Source organism: Lontra canadensis, unplaced genomic scaffold (genome assembly GCF_010015895.1).
Source record: "Lontra canadensis isolate GAN:19392208 unplaced genomic scaffold, GSC_riverotter_1.0 scaffold108, whole genome shotgun sequence".
Lineage (NCBI taxonomy): Eukaryota > Metazoa > Chordata > Mammalia > Carnivora > Mustelidae > Lontra > Lontra canadensis.
In genome coordinates, this window is record NW_022631102.1 from 4,455,870 (window position 1) to 4,470,732 (window position 14,863).

Genomic DNA, 14,863 nt, shown 5'->3' on the forward strand with positions numbered 1-14,863 from the left:
CAACGATACTTCCATAAAGTTTCTTTTTTAAAGGGAGGTAAGCAGCAAAACAAACAACTCCCTCTCGGTCTTTCAGTTAAAAAAAAGAAGAGAAAAAATTAAAATATTTTAATGAATCTAGAAAACCTACTTGTGTGTTACAAGATATCAAAATCTTCATGGAATGACGCAGGATGCAAAAAGAGAAAGAAAGAAAGAAAGAAAGAAAGAAAGAAAGAAAGAAAGAAAGAAAGAAAGAGGAAGGAAGGAAGGAAGGAAGGAAGGAAAAATATTCAGTTTGAACAAAAAAAGGAAAAAAGATAAATTGGACTGTTTCTGGACCTAAAGGTTATAGCAGATTTTTTATTTAAAAAAAAGAGAAGATTTTTAATCAGCCAGGAATTACATATTCTAGGAGTCATAGTGGAACTGTATTTCTCCCACCTCCCACCCACCCCAATTCTACTCTCTTAGACTAGCTTTCAAAATCCCACTGGGAATTCCTCATTCCAAATTCCACAGCTGCTGACGGTCCCACGGGAGCAGTGCCTCAGGGCGAGGATGCAGGATGTGTTCTGCCGCACCCACCCTTGGGGGCTGCTGTGCCCGTCACCCCCAGTTCCCCCTCCACGGAGGGGGATACTGACCTCGAGCACCCTACTAAACCGTGGAGCTGAGTATTCAGATCTAGCCAAGAAGACAGCTGGCTCTCTACATTCAAAACTCTGCTTTCAACCCCAATCAAATACGCTGGGAAATACAGCTCAGAGTACATTTCCGTAATGTTATCACTTTGCAGAGTGTTTCTGAGTAACAGGAATTGACCATCGAATTCTCCAATTTCTTAATGCTTGTGAAAAGGATACCTGTGCACTTGAGCTGTAGCATTTTCCAAAGTGAAACTTTGCAGTCTGATTCTTTACTTGAGATCCATTTAAAATTCAATCAGAAACATGAATACTAGAAAAAAGTACAAGAAAGTCAAGAGACTGGGAGTGTGGAGGAACAGGAGATGATTAAAATAACCTTGTCAGTCTAGACCCTCAGAGAATAAGCTTTCTAGAAAGTCAAGTATTAGGAGGGGTACACATTTTCTAGGAGCACACTTTTTTTTAAAGTTCTGACCATTTTGTTCAATAACAAAAAGAAACCACCCAACAAAAAAATGGGCAAGGGACTTGAACAGACGTTTTTTCCAAGAAGATGCACAAATGGCCAATGGGCTCATGAAAAGATATTTAACATTACTTTGGTCATTAGAAAACTGCATAGCAAAACCACAATGAGACACCCCTGCACACGTGCTAGGATGGCGAGAAGCGACAAAACTTAAAGTAACAAGACCTACAAAACTGAAAGTAACAAGGCCTGGCAAGGAAGTGGAGAGATTGAGTGTCACGCACTGCCCCTGGGGAGAACAGGGTGGTGGTTCCTCCAGGAATTAAACACAGACTCACCATTTCACTCCTGCGCTATACACCTAAGAACTGGAAACAGGGACGTGAGTTGATATTTGCACACTCGCATCCAGACCAGTGTTATTCACAATAGCCTAAAGACGGAAACACCCCACGTGTCCATTCGCTGATGAACGGATAAAGAAGATACAGTGTAACCATACAATGGATAGTATTCAGCAATGAAAAGAAATGAAGTTCAAACACCTGCTACAATGTGGATGGAACTTAAAAATATTACGCCAAAGTGAAACAAGCCAGTCGTAAAAAGACAAATAGAGGATGATCCCAGTTATGTGAAATATCTAGCCTGGGCAAACTCATAAAGGCAGACAGCCAGGGGCTGGTGGGGGATACAGCGGAAGAAGGGGGCTATTGCTTCATGGGGACTGAGTTTCTGTCTGGGGTTATGAAAAAATGCTGGAAACAGACAGTGGTGATGACTGCACAAGTTTGTGAAAGTGATTTGAAAGTCGTCAGGTTTGTACACTTTAATATGGTTAAAGTAGTCAATTTTGTTATATATATTTATCACATTAAAAAGGTACCGCAATGTTTCTTCAACCATTTTGAATGACTGGCTTCCAAGAAAATGATACACAGTTCACCCCTGAACAATACAGGGTTAGGGATGCTGATCCCCACCCCCACCAGAGTCCAAAATCCACATAGAACTCGACTCCCCAACAACCTAGCTACGGATTACCTGCCGCTGACGGGAAGCCTCACGGAGAACAAACAGTCTAGTAACGCACACGCTCTACGTTGTATGTATTGTGCGCTGTATTCTTACAATAAAGCGAGCTAGAGAAAAGTAAATGCTATTAGGAAAACATAAAGAAGAGAAAATACAGTGACAGCACTGTGTGTATCGACAAAATCCCCCACATAGGTGGACCCGTGCCGTTTAGCCCCATGTTGTGCTGATCAGGGGTAACCCATACTCGTGCATCCCCGCCCCCGTGCCAGAGGCATGGGTCGGGGAGAGGAGAAGTGCAAATCCTCGTGGGCACAGGTGACAATGCCAAGAAAAGTGTAAGGGCGAGAGTACAAGCCGATGTTCCCAAGAGGCATGGAGGGGCCTCTCAGGGGAGCTCGGCGCATCTAGAAGGCTTCCTGGTGCTGAAGTCAGCGGTGGCTGAGTTTCCAAGGACCAAAAGGAGTTTGCCAAATAGAAAAAAGAAGGCATCCAAACAGGTGCCTGGTTCAAAACAGCAGCTGATGAGCCTGCACCCCTATTTTTTGAGTTACAAAAATGGAACAAATATGGGGGGGGCGGGAAATGAGCACATGATGACTGGGGCCATAAGGAGAAAGAAGTGTGATTATCAGCCATCGAGGAAAAGAGCCCAGAAATGAAGAACCAGCCTGCAAGCACACGAGCAACTTCCAGTTCCTGCCTTCCTCTCTCCGGGCGAGGGCCCTGCAGAGGGTCCGGACCCTGGGTGCAGGCTTTCTGCTAGGATAGTTGCAGTACTCCTGCCAACACGGTCCAGCAGCCTTACGAGGGTGGGGTCGGTTTCTTGGGGCTGCCATAGCGACGACCCACAGCCGGGGGTCTTCAACAACAGAAACATATTTTCTCAGTGTTCTGGAGGCTGGAAGCCCCACGTCAAGGTGCTGGCAGGGCTGGTTTCTCCTGGCGAGCAGACACCACCTCGTCCCCATGTCCTCACAGGGTCTTCTCCGTACCCATCTGCGCTCCAATCTCCCCTCTTACAGGATGCCAGTCATATAGATCAGGGCCCATCCTAGGGACCTCCCCGAACCTCCATGACCTCTTTAAAGACCTTACTTCCAATGACAGTCGCCTTCCGAGGTGCTGGGCGGTTAGGACCTCAACGTCCAAGGATATTTACGCATGACTAGTCCCCACCAGGTCGGGCTGCTCTGCCCAGGGATTTAGAGCCTGCTAGGGGCTCTCCATGCAGCAGGACGAAAACCACGTTCTGCACTGTCCTCCTGATTTTACCCCCAATAGTGTACGATGCCCTGCTCCAAGTGAATAAAAGACTCATGCTATCATATCTGGAACCACCTCGAAGAGCCCTCTGCAGTACTCTGCACCACAGTCACACACACGCCTTCTGTTCCTGACTCGCTTTCCCTCTTTGGCCTCAGGGGGCATACTGGCTTTTTTTTCCCTCCAAAATGCCATCACATTTGTAGCGCTCACAGAATCCTCAAATAGTCTAAACAGTATTTTCTTTTTTTTTCCCTAAGATGTTTTTCAAGGAGCAGGACAACGTGACCCTGGGACACCAGCACTGGGCTCTGTGGTGCTGGTCTTGCTCCAGCTGGTGAACGAGGGCGTGTGTCTGGGGCACCAGCATTCTCACAACCCGGTGGGAACCCAGGGAGGCGGTGACGTGCTGCTTACGTAAGGGTGCTCAGGGCAACTGGATTCGGGGGAGGGAGGGGTCACGGCGGAACCCCAGCCCTGACTGCTTGTGCTCGGTGCACCCCCACCACTTGCCTGCACCCTAGCCCTGCTCAGAATCAACAGAGGCGAGCATCCTCGACATGCAGCAGTCAGCCCTCGCAAGAACACAGGCTCAGAGAGGCAGACATGATGGTCTGTTACTATTTAACTGTGCCAAGGGCTTTCAGCAGCTGTAGGCACGGATCTCTGCTTGCTCACCGCAAAGCTGAGCGGCCAGAGAGTCAGAGCTCCTGTGAACAGAGATGCGTCGGGTCTAGGAAACTTCACTCCCCGTGCTCTCTCTCCAAACATATCCCACCCGACTGTTCCCATCACCGTCTACAGGGCAGAATTCTGGAACCCGTAAGTGAAAATCCATGGTGCCCTTTACATGGCAAGGGGCTAGTGATAAATGTGGTGAACTTGGGAGGAGCTCCCAGGAAGTGCTCAGCCCTGCTCCAGGTGCAAAGGGTAACAGCTCCCATCCTTCAGGAGCTTGGAGCTAACAAGGAAAACCACAGGAAACCGTCAGTCCACGGGCTACAGGGAGCGATGGGACAGAGGTGGCCATAAGGCCCCGGGGGAACTGGGAGGATCAGAGAGGTGGTGCAAAGGGCAGACACGGAAGACAGGTGCTCAGCTCTGCCATGTTCTAGCTAGGAGATCCTGGCAATGGCTTGATCTCTCTGAGCCTGGGTCTTCCGATTGTAAAGTGTTACATATATTATAAGTGCTCTCTAAGTGTTACATAGAAGAGTGAAGATAAGATTAACAATGCCTAGTAAAGTCCTCCTCCTAACAAATCACAACTCTTCTTGTTTTAGCCTGGGGCAATCAGGGAAAGCTTCCTGGAGGAAATGGTGCTGAATGCTAGTGATCCACAGTGACAACCAGACTGCCTAATCCAAATTATTTCTGTCACTAGTTCACCTTCTTCAGGGTTCTTACTACTCTAGGAAATTCCCTTGCTCATTGATTTGCTTCCTTGCTTGTGGTCCCCCCCCAATTAGGCCATAAGGACCTTTTTGTTGTTGTTGTTCCCTTCACTGCTCTTTCTCTAGAGCCTAGACCGTGGGCGTGGCCTGCTGGAGGCACTCAGTAAATACGTGCTAGAGGAAACAGCAGAGTGTCCTCGGGTGCTGTTCTCTCCCGCAGTCTTTCCGCACACGCTGTTGCACCTGCTTGTTCAAGGGGCAAGTCACCGTGATAGGTACTACGCCATCACTCGATCCAATTTTGTAGACAATTAGAAATTCAGGCTGAGACCCACGGTCTCCTCCAGGCCTTGTGATTCCAAGACCTGTGACTCTGCCACACTGCACCCACCGGGAAGGGGCCTGGCTCTGATGGCTACGTTGGGCCCTGGCTCTGGTGAGGCCAGGAGAAGATCGACCCCCACGGCAGCCAGCGAGGCCCACGAACGTGGCAGATGCTGCAGGGAGCCAGGAGCCAGCCCAGGCATGGGAGAAGAAGCTATCCTACTAGCAGCATGGTCCCCAGAGCGGCAATTTTATAAAAAGAAATGGAGTCAGTATAAAGACGCGAGCTACGCATCCAAAGGCCGCCTCCCCCACCGTCCCCTGGAACTGACAGGCATGGCGGATGGTGAGTCTCAAGCTGGAAAGGCGGGGGGACGGGCTTGGTCTTCTTCCCGGAGGAGGTGGCTTCTGGAGGCCCAGCACTTAGGCAGGCGGGAGCCCAGCCTGTCAAGGCTTTGACGCTCCGGTGCGAATCCAGAAGACACAGATGGACTGGACCGGTGACAACCAGCATGTCTGGTGGGGCAAACTGGGCCAAAAAGAGGGAGTGTTAAAATATGAGGAGGCTGGAGGGAGGTTTCAGCAGGCTGAAACAGGGACCAAGCAATGGAAATCAGAAACACAGCCGAACGCAGGGGAGCACAGCGGGCTAGCAAGTCCCTCCAACAGAGCTTCCTCTCCTGCTACCCTGTGCAGGCAAGTTCAAGTCCAATGTCTCCCATGGGGGACCCGCATCAACACAAAAGGAAAATCAATGATGTTTCAAAGCAGGACAGACAAAGGGGACAGGTTCTGGAAGTCCCCGTGCAAGAGGTGTACAAGGGAGGGTACAGAAGGAGAACTGATGTGGACGGACAAAGAAAGGAATCAGAGCAAGAAGCAGAAAAGGGGTGGGGAGGGCAGACCTCCTCCCCCCGCCATACCCCTTGCAGGAGCACAAGGACTCACGCAACTACCATTCAAATGACATGTGAAAGTACTTTGAAAATGTCACGGTGCCCTCTGTATGTAAGCGGTTATTACTGCTGGCATTATTCAAACAACTGAATGTTGTTACATGGGCTGCCGGGTCCCCCCTTACACACACACACACACACGCACGCACACACACGCGCATGCATATTCTCATAGCATTTCTCCCACTTTCTCATTTCTCCTGCATATTCTCAGCATTCGGTACTCAAAAATACCATTAACGACAGAGCCATGGTCTAAAAAAAGTGAATTTTTTTTGGAAAAAGAACCCTAAAATGATAAGTACTTCTAACTGCACTGAAGAGACACATTGTCTGCCCTCCGGTTAGATGCCAGAGCTCCTATCTGCAATCATCTGCAACCCCTCACAGGCTGCAAAATGCCTTTGTTCAGAAAAGAGCAACCCAATCTCTCATTTCTGCACACCAGGCTGTCTGTCTGCTCACATCACTCAGTGCTCCACAGTGACGTGCCATCACTCGAGGCCGCCGCTTCCTCTGCCCTCCTGATGCGTGGCCCTCCTGATAGGGAGTGAATACTGGGGCTATCTGACCGCAGATATGCTTCCTATTAATGGTCTGTGGTCAGCCACGAAGTACATTATGGAATCCACGTAGGAGCAAATAGAAATGTAACTGTCGATCCTTATCTAAGTGATCTTTAGATCTGCTCCAATTCCGTTTCATCATTTGTTGTCACCTGGGGGAGAATATCTCAAGCTGGAAGAAAGTAAGTGTCCCCTCTCTCCTGGTGCAGAAGACAGCAGGTGTGACAAAGAGAAAGAGCCCTTAAAAGACCCAGGCTAGAGGCATGTTACCCCGAAGAGACCACTGAACCCTAGACTCAATGCCCTCATCTGTATCATAGGGATAGTGACCCTATCTCACAGGGTCACCATGTTGAGACACTCACATTTAAAGAGCTTTATATAAAAGCAGGACAGATTTAGAGGTCCGTGCCAGAATGCATCCAGCAGTAGTAAAGCCGTTAGCACCAAACCTCGGTCTCTGCCTGCCAACAATTTCGGGGGATGGTACTTTCCTAAAGCAGATGATTCCATGGTTAGGAAGTGCGTCGGCTTTGTAAAAATCACAGCCAAACCCTGCCCCGGGCTCTGTGTGTCTTCCCAGCACGGCCACCTCCTTTCATGCTCCCCCCATCGCCTTATCATCAGTGTGCTTTGGGTCCCTCTCCGGCAACGGCTGCGACAGGGCCACTCAACACAGTTGTTACCCAGAGCTGGACCCACGAAAACCACATCTTCGATTCTGAGCCAACCTGCGGACCCTCGTCTGATGTCCCTGTGTGAGGTGTACGGAGGAACGAGTGTGCTCATTGGAAGTGCATGAGGTTCATAGGGAAAGGATGACTGTCCCTTAGATCGGACGCTCTCCCCATCTGTCTGGATATGTGTAGGACTGGTTTGCTAAGAAGTCATTGCAAACCAAAGAGTAAAACCCTGATGCAGAAAGAAAGTCTGGAAAGGTGCTCCTCTTTATCCCCGAGAACCCTGTCCCTGCAAGCATCCCTACCTGTCAGGTGCGCACTGACAGTTGTCAGGAAGAACCAAGCTGCACAGAAGTTTCCTTCTGAAGGTATTTTCACCCGCAACGTGGTGAGCGACTGGCTTTCCACGACGTGTGAGCATTGATCACAGCAAGAGTAACACCCTACAGTCCATTTTCAGTCAACACAAAACCAAGAATGACTTATCAGTAAAATAAAATACTATGTTAACCCTCCTCTGTCTTCAAAAAACATGGTGTATACGCAGAGCTAAAAAGCTTTAAATGAAAAATATATGTTTATAAAAAATAAAAAAAATTTTAAAAAAGCTTTAAATGAAAATATATTTCAAGATAAATGAACTTGCACACCCCCCTCCCCGGTGGCTGCTGAAACCCTCGTTGCCCAGTTCCCTGGGCGGACGACAGCGACTCCTATGGCGGGTTCTTCCGGCACAAGCCCCCCAGATGCTGAATTACAGGGGAAACACCTCTAGTAGACAGCCCGATTGTTAGTGAATTGTCTATGTGCCGCAAGTTTGCAATTAGGAGATTCTTTTGATCCTTTTTAAAAAATATATTTGTTTATTTTAGAGAGAGAGTGTGAGTGGGGGGAGGGGCAGAGGGAAAGAGAGAGAAGCAGACTCCCCGATGAGCATGGAGTCCTGCCCTGGGGCTTGAACCCACGACCCTGGCATCAGGGCTCTCAGATCATGACCCAAGCCAAGACCAAGAGTTGGATGCCCAACTTACTGAGCCACCAAGGGACCCCCTTTGACCTTTAATCCTTCTTGATTTTAGAAGTACAGAATCACATTAGAAAAACATTTTTAAACATAAGGAGAGGGGCGCCAGGGTGGCTCAGTGGGTTAAAGCCTCTGCCTTCGGCTCAGGTCATGATCCCAGGGTCCTGGGATCGAGCCCCACATGGGGCTCTCTGCTCAGTGGGGAGCCTGCTTCCCTTCCTCTCTCTCTGCCTGCCTCTCTGCCTACTTGTGATCTCTATCAAATAAACAAATAAAATCTTAAAAAAAAAAAAAAGTAAGGAGAAATGCAAAACAGGACACGGGGCTGGCTGCCTGGTGCCCAGCCATCATTCAGGGTGGGCAGGGGCATCACCAGGGATGCCAAGCAGGGAGAGGCTGAGCTGCCCCATTCCAAACTCCCCCTTCTCCCCATCCGTGTCTGCTTCACCTACTGCCGTGGATGGAAACCTCTAGAAAATGCTCCTGACACGACAGCTCTGAGATGAGCATGTGTCCCTCCGCCCTGCCCCTCAATGCCACAGCCACGGGAAAGACAACACTTCCAACATTACAATTCCATCTCTGGCCACTGGACAGAATGAAAATCCTAATTTCCAAAACATCATGAGTATAAAGAAAGAAGGGTAAAATGCATGAGAACCATGAAACCGTAGATGGGGAAAAGAGCTGCTCTGTTTGCAAAAGCAAAATAGCTGGGCTGGGGGAGTAGGGGTAGACTGCAGACTGAAAAGGGTATTTTTAATCACACTGCCCAGACTTGAAGTCTAGGTTTAGCTGAGAGACAGAAATATGCGTGATGTGGGCCGTGTTGCTCGTGAAGGGTCCCACTCAGAATGTTACACTTAGAAGCACGGTCAGATCAGAACGCAGCGTTTAGTGGAAGACTGGCTGTTTTCACTTTTTCTCTACTCTCTCCTGGAGATGTCAGGACCAGGAAGACCCAGGTCTTGGGTTTCCTTCCCCCCACCTGCCGACCCGCCCTGACTCCTCCCTGCACTAGAGCCTTTCTTCTCCTGGGTGGTCTCGTCAACTCTCGGGGCTTCAGCCTTGACCTCTGTTCTCTATGGATGACTCCTCAGTTGAAGTCTCTGTGGCCCATACTGTCCCCATCTCCAGACCTGACCCCATCAGCCCACTGACATCTTCACCTGCGGACACAGACACACATGTAAGTATATATACGTGTGTGTGTGTGTATGTGTGTATGTGCAGAGATGAATGTAATCCATGAAGTTAAAGTTGCCGTTTTGGCTGTCATCACCTTCCCGTGCTCCCTCACCCCGAACGCACTGCTGACAGCCAGTCATTAATCTACAGTCTCGGCATGTCCTTAACTGTTTCCATATTTCCTCCCTCAATGTCAAATGAATCATCAAATCCTGCCCACTCGAAATTTTTCAACATTGAGACTATGAGATAGCTGTCCGATTGTCAGTGGACCCCATCTCTGTTAGCCCCACCTTGCTGGGTCCTGGGGTTTGCTCTCTGGGTTCCTGGGGGCACCCCAACTGGCTCACCTACCAACAGTGTTACCAGCCTTCTTCCCTCCCATTCATCGTTCCATCAAGGTGATCTGACAACCTCACAGCACCGCCCAAATCCAGCAGTCTCCCTGTCTTTGGGAGGAAATAGTTAGCACTTGGGGTCCAGCTTCTGCATACACTGTTGCCACTCACACCCCCACCAGCTCCTGGGCTCCAAATTCCCCAAGGACTTCAGGCTCTCTCCTGCTTCCAAGCCTCCTCCCAAGCTACTTGATCTTCATGGAACCCCTTCCCCTGTTCTTTACTTGGCTTACTTCTACTCTCCAAAGCTCAGCAGATCTTTGCTACTTCCTCCAAGAAACATTCATCACCATCACTAGATCCGTGAGCTGTGTTGGGTGATTCTGACCGTTATCACCTCACTGACTTGACCCATTCTCCATCAGACTGTGAGCTTGAAAACAGGGACTGTGATGTTCCTCATTGGTACCTCCAGCCCCTAGGGCGTCACCTGGCACAAAGCCAGCCCTCGGTAGAGATGCCGCATGAAGGTGCTCCCAGTACTGAAGGCAGTGGTTCTAACAGGAAGGTCCAAGACCCCTGAGAGCCCAGGAGGCCCCTTTAGGAGGTCATGAGGTCAAAACTACTTTCATCGTCATACCAAGACTTTATCTGTCTTTGCCACTGTGTGGACGTGTGCGGAAGCGGCGGTGGGTAAAATCGCGGGCATCTTGGCCCAGTCACGGTGGTGCCACCGGGTCACTGGGCTCTTTGCTGTCACTGACAGTAAAAATGCCAAGTGCACGTAGGGATATCTTTGCTGAAGCTGCAAACAATAGTGATTTTAATAGAACTCACTCCGTTAAGAACATGTCTCTAATAATCTGAGTGACAAATGGCAAGTACATAGAAAGCACTTCTGCTGCGTTGACCAAAGTCCACTGGTTGTCCTCAGGCAAAGCTCTGTGCAACTGGGCTGGACCTTTCCCCAGGAACCAGCATCTCCACCGGCAGGAACAGCTGAGAGACACACCGTGGCTATTTGGACGTGAGTGCTTGTAGTCATTTTCTCAAACATGAGTGGAGTGAACTTGATCTTTCAGGAACGACAATTGACAGTATTTGTTGCCAATGATAAAAAACTGAGCTTTCGAGAAAAAGACAGAACTTTGGAAAACTTGTACCCGCGTCCATGAGCTTGATAACTTCCCAATACTTACAGTCTTTTCTGACGGTACCCGCGGTGACATTAAGCCCTGTGATCTCGCTGGTATTATGTAATGAACCGTGTGAACCCTTGCGTGATCTGCACCATCCAGGCATCAGTGGTTTTCAAGCAACCAAAACCTCGCAGAGGTCCAGGAGCCATTCAGATGCCAGATGGACCAGAAGGTGTGACCTCTGACCCCCAGTGTCAACCCAAAGGACTGAGGGGAAAGACAGGCACACACATCTCCATGACAATGGGCTCCCTCCTCTCCTTCTGAACTGGCTTGTGCGCCCTCACAGTGAGAAGTGTGCTTTGTACTTGCGTCTGACAAATGTGTCATTTCAATGAAGGCTTTCTTCATTTCAAACAAGATCTACAACTTTCAAACCTGGACCAAACTGAGAGGGGATACGGAGAAAGCCTGGGGAGCAGGAAGCCCAGGAACTGGGCCCCAGCTGTCACCAGGGACACCAGGTGAGCTGAGCAGAGCATCCTGCCCTAGGAACCCCATGTCTATGTCTGCAGCTTGGAATACCTGTGGCCTGAGTGCAGTGCCCTGTGGGAATCCAGTAAAACACAGGGAAAGTACCACCTGTCGGATCTCTGACTACAGGGTCCCCAGGCCACACTGTACGTCTCCCCGACAGCATTTGGTATCAGTAATAACCCTCTGAAAGGCAGAGGTGTAAAGAAGATCAATGGGACAAACACAGTATTAGGAAAAAAAGGGGGAGGGGCGCCTGGGTGGCTCAGTGGGTCAAACTTCTGCCTTCAGCTTAGGTCACAGTCTCAGGGTCCGGGGATTGGGCCCTGCATCGGGCTCTCTGCTCAGCGGGGAGCCTGCTTCCCCCTCTCTCTCAGTCTGCCTCTACCTACTTGTGATCTCTGTCTCCACCAAATAAATAAATAAAATCTTAAAAAAAAAAAAAAAAAGAAAGAAAGAAAAAAGAAAGAAAGAAAGGGGGAAAGGCCAGAAAGAGGGAAAAGTAAAACAGCGTGTAAACCTTCACACTCTGAAGTATTAGCAGACAGCCCCTGAGAAAGCACTTGCTGCACAGGAATCCCCACATTCTCCCTCCTTGAGATCTCTATCTTGCAGGAGCCACCTTTTACCTCCGAGCAAATACAGAAAGAACTCAGTGAAGTCCCAGGGTGTGAAATTAACATACGGAGATCTCTTGCATTCCTATACATGTAACAAAGGAGCAGAGAGAGAAATTAAGAAAACAACACCATTTGCAATGGCACCCAAAAGAATAAAATACCTGGGAATAAATTTACCCAAGGAGGCGAAAGGCCTGTACTCTGAAAACTGTAGGACACGGATGGAAGAAATTGAGGATGACACAAACAAATGGAAAGACATTCCACGCTCGTGGACCGGGAAAACCAATATTGTTACAATGTCCATACCATCCAAAACTATTTACGGATTTAATGTAATCCCTACCAAAATACCAGCAGCCATCTTTCACAGAACTAGAACAAATAACCCCAAATTTGTGTGGGACCCCTGAAGACCACGAGTAGCCAAAGCAATCTTGAAAAAGAAGCAAAGCTAAAGGTATCACAAGTCCAGATTTCAAGATAAACTACAAAGTTGTGGTCATCAAGACAGTATGGTACTGGTACAAAAACAGACACACAGAGACCAGAACAGAGAGCCCAGAAATAAACCCATGTTTATATGGTCAATTAATCCACAACAAAGGAGGCAAGAATATACAATGGGGAAAAGACAGTCTCTTTAACAAATGGTGTTGGGAAAACTGGACAGCCACATGCAGAAGAATGCAGCTGGACCACTTTCTTACACCACATAGAAAAAATAAACTCAAATTGGATTAAAGACCTAAGTATGAGACCTGAAACCATAAAATTAATAGAAAACCTAGGCACTAATTTCTCAGACATGGGCCATGGTGACTTCTTTCTAGATATACCTGCTCTGGCAAGAGAAGCAAAAGCAAAACTAAACTACTGGATGACATGAAAATCAAAAGCATTCACACTGCTAAAGAAACAGTCAACAAAACAGAAAGGCAACCTGAGGAATGGGAGAATTTGCAACTGACATCTGATAAGGGGTTAATGTCTGAAATATATAAAGAATGCATACAACTCCCCTCCCCCCCGCAAAATGCAACTAAAAGATAGGCAGAGGACACGAACAGACAGTTTTCCAAAGAAGACATACGGACGGCTGACAGACACATGAAGACATGCTCAACATCACTCATCACCAGGGAAATGCAAATGAAAATCACAATGAAAAAAAAAAAAAACTGCTGTGAGATATCCCCGCACATCTGTCAGAAAAGCTAAAATCAAATCCGTAAAAAACAACAAGTGTTGGTGAGGATGTGGGGAAAAACCCAGTAGACTGTTGGTGGAAATGCAAACTGGTACAATCACCGTGAGAAACGGTATGGACTTTTCTCCAAAAGTTAAAAATCGGGCTACAGTGTCATCTAGTAATTCTGCTGCTGGGTATTTACCCGAAGAAAACAAAACCACTAATTCAAAAAGATGTACACAGTCTAATGTGTATAGCAGCCTTATTTACAATCGCCCAATTATGCAAGCAACCCAAGTGTCCATTGATAGATGAATGGATAAAGAAGTGTGGCGTGTACATTACACATAAAATACAGACTCTTGACAGCAGAGAACAAACTGATGTTGACAGCGGGAGGCGGGTGGGGGGTGGGGCAATAGGTGAAGAGGGTTAAGAGTAAACTTTCCACTAGGAGCTCTGAGTCACCCATGGAACTGGTGACTCACTATACTGTATATCTGAAACTAATTAACACTGCATGCTAATTATACTTGAACGAGGAAAAAAACCACACCAAATGCTTGACTTAGATAGAAGCTTCTCCACGAGAGAAGCAATGTTAAGTGTCACCAACACGATTTATCTTTCAAACCATAGAGAAGAGACAGAAGAAAAATCACCAACACCCTAAAAATCCCCTTAGTGTATGGTAACCCACCAATAAGCAACTTGGAAATGTTCCTCCATGATCACGTAGGAGTTAAACTACGGATCTCTAGTTCTGCCATCCAACCAGAACTGTCCTCCTAGACCGCAGAAAGTATGACAAAGACCTGCTGAAATCTGGCTATTGAACATAAATATCTATTCATTCCCATTTAACAAAGGCAAACAAAAAGAAACCATTGTTTATAGACAAAAGAGAGATCATTACAATTTTCTCTAAAATAAATCAGTGCTAACCACCACACAACAAGGGATACATCGTCACCACCACCGTATTAGAAGATGAACCGTTTGTTTCTAAAACAAAGCCTCATGGATCTGTTTAGGGGAACATTCAAGCTCACAGTTTTCAAAATGCCCCAGTTGGGGCAATGTCCCAAACCCCGAGCTGTGGGTTGTATAGGAAAGTTCTGGAACCAAACCAAGAGAGTGTGAATGCTGGTTCTGCCACTCCCTTAGCTGTGCGACCCTGGGCAAACTACTAGGCCTCCTTGGGCCTCAGGTGTCCCATCCATAAACATGCGCTAACTCAGCCTGCCCAGCCACAGGACTGCTGGAGAGTAGAGAGCACGCTGACCTAGCACCATACCCAGTGCAAACTCGCTCGGATAGGGCCACTGAGACCTGCCAGCTTGAGGGACACCCTGCAGAGGAACAGTGGCCTAGGAATGTGGGAAGAGTCATCTTCATGGCTGGGAGGAGCCCGGCCCAAATTGGGGAGAAGAGGAGAAGGAAGGGGAGAGGGAGGGAGGGGAGTAGGGGGGAGGGAGGAAGAAGGGAGGGGAGCTGGACCAGCTTCAA

The 14,863-nt window shown here is 48.2% G+C and overlaps 1 protein-coding gene across 3 annotated transcripts in view; it reads right to left on the reverse strand.

Annotated features, from left to right (window-relative positions):
• Window positions 1–14,863, reverse strand: part of EML1 (EMAP like 1) — a 175,122-nt gene that overhangs the window by 93,335 nt on the left and 66,924 nt on the right. Inside the window, exon 1 of one of the 3 annotated variants that reach the window (XM_032839536.1) lies at window positions 3,232–3,247. The exons of the other annotated variants lie outside the window; for them this stretch is intronic. The gene's annotated coding sequence lies outside the window, so the exon portion shown is untranslated. Of the gene's footprint in view, window positions 1–3,231; window positions 3,248–14,863 lie in introns of those variants that run through there. 3 annotated transcript variants of the gene reach the window in all.